Consider the following 1973-nt stretch of genomic DNA (forward strand, 5'->3'; position numbering starts at 1 on the left):
ACAGGTAATCAGAGCAAGGTTGAAACCTCCCAACACCAAACTTAGAGTTTGACTGTGGGGGCTTTGGTTGACTCTGCAGTGAGAGAAGCTTTTCATGCTTCCTCTCCATGGTTACAGAAGGAGATCCTTGAGTTTTAAACACAAGGTTGTCCTCATTCAATTGAAGGACCAACTCTCCTCTGTCCACATCAATCACAACTCTTGCTGTGGCTAGGAAGGATCTTCCAAGGATGATGGATTCATCCTCATCCTTCCCAGTGTCTAGGATTATGAAATCAGCAAGTATGTAAAGGCCTTCAACCTTTACTAACACATCCTCTACTTGTCCATAAGCCTATTTTCTTGAGTTGTCTGCCATCTCTAATGAGATTCTGGTAGCTTGCACCTCAAATATTCCAAGTTTCTCCATTACAGAGAGTGGCATTAAGTTTATTCCTGACCCCAGGTCACACAGAGCCTTCTCAAAGGTCATGGTGCCTATTTTGTAGGCAATTAGGAATTTACCAAGATCCTGTTTCTTTTGAGGTAATTTCTGCCTATCCAATACATTTAGTTCATTGGTGAGAAAGGGAGGTTCATCTTCCCAAGTCTCATTACCAAATAATTTGGCATTCAGCTTCATGATTGCACCAAGGTATTTAGCAACTTGCTCTTCAGTAATGTCTTCATCTTCTTCAGAGGAAGAATACTCATAAGAGCTTATGAAGGGCAGAAGGAGGTTCAATGGAATCTCTATGGTCTCTAATGGAGCCTCAGATTCCTTTGGTTCCTCAAAGGGAAACTCCTTATTGGTTACTGGACGTCCCAGGAGGTCTTCCTCACTAGGATTCACGTCCTCCTCCTCCCTTGTAGGTTCGGCCATGATGGTCAAATCAATGGCCTTGCACTCTCTCTTTGGATTTTCTTCTGTATTGCTTGGGAGAGTACTAGGAGGAGTTTCAGTGAGCCTTTTACTCAGCTGACCCACTTGTGCCTCCAAATTCCTAATGGAGGATCTTGTTTCATTCATAAAACTCACAGTGGCCTTAGATAGATCAGAGACTATATTTGCTAAGCTAGATGGATTATGCTCAGAATTATCTGTCTGTTGCTGAGTGGATGATGGAAAAGGTTTGCTATTGCTAAACCTGTTTCTTCCACCATTATTAAAGCCTTGTTGAGGCTTTTTTTTATCCTTCCATGAGAAATTTGGATGATTTCTCCATGAGGGATTATAGGTGTTTCCATAGGGTTCACCCATGTAATTCACCTCTGCTATTGCAGGGTTCATAAGCTTCTTCTTCAGAAGATGCCTCTTTAGTACTGTTGGATGATTCCTTCAATCCATCCAGACTCTGAGAGATCATATTGACTTGTTGAGTCAATATTTTATTCTGAGCCAATATGGCATTCATAGTATCAATTTCAAGAACTTCCTTCCTCTGAGGCGTCCCATTACTCACAGGATTCCTTTCAGAAGTGTACATGAACTGGTTATTTGCAACCATGTCAATGAGTTCTTGAGCTTCTGCAGGCGTTTTCTTTAGGTGAATGGATCCACCTGCAGAATGGTCCAATGACATTTTAGATAATTCAGACAGACCATCATAGAATATATCCAGGATGGTCCATTCTGAAAGCATGTCAGAAGGACACTTTTTGGTCAGTTCCTTGTATCTCTCCCAAGCTTCATAGAGGGATTCACCTTCTTTTTGTCTGAAGGTTTGAACATTCACTCTAAGCTTACTAAGCTTTTGAGGAGGAAATAACTTGGCTAAGAAAGCCGTGACCAACTTATCCCAAGAGTTCAGGCTATCCTTAGGTTGAGAGTCCAACCATATTCTAGCTCTGTCTCTTACAGCAAATGGTAAAAGCATAAGCCTGTAGACCTCGGGATCAACCCCATTGGTCTTAACAGTATCACAGATCTGCAAGAATTCAGTTAAGAACTGAAAAGGATCTTCGGATGGAAGTCCATAAAACTTGCAGTTCTG

At 41.7% G+C, this 1973-nt stretch overlaps 1 non-coding gene across 1 annotated transcript; it reads left to right on the forward strand.

Annotated features, from left to right (window-relative positions):
* The first annotated feature begins 1616 nt into the window (after positions 1-1616).
* Positions 1617-1724, forward strand: LOC148581807 (small nucleolar RNA R71). Its single transcript, XR_015899670.1, has one exon. It is a non-coding gene; the product is annotated as a small nucleolar RNA R71 (small nucleolar RNA).
* The last annotated feature ends 249 nt before the right edge of the window (positions 1725-1973 follow it).

Source organism: Arachis ipaensis, chromosome B10, assembly GCF_059453495.1.
Source record: "Arachis ipaensis isolate K30076 ecotype BB chromosome B10, ASM5945349v1, whole genome shotgun sequence".
Lineage (NCBI taxonomy): Eukaryota > Viridiplantae > Streptophyta > Magnoliopsida > Fabales > Fabaceae > Arachis > Arachis ipaensis.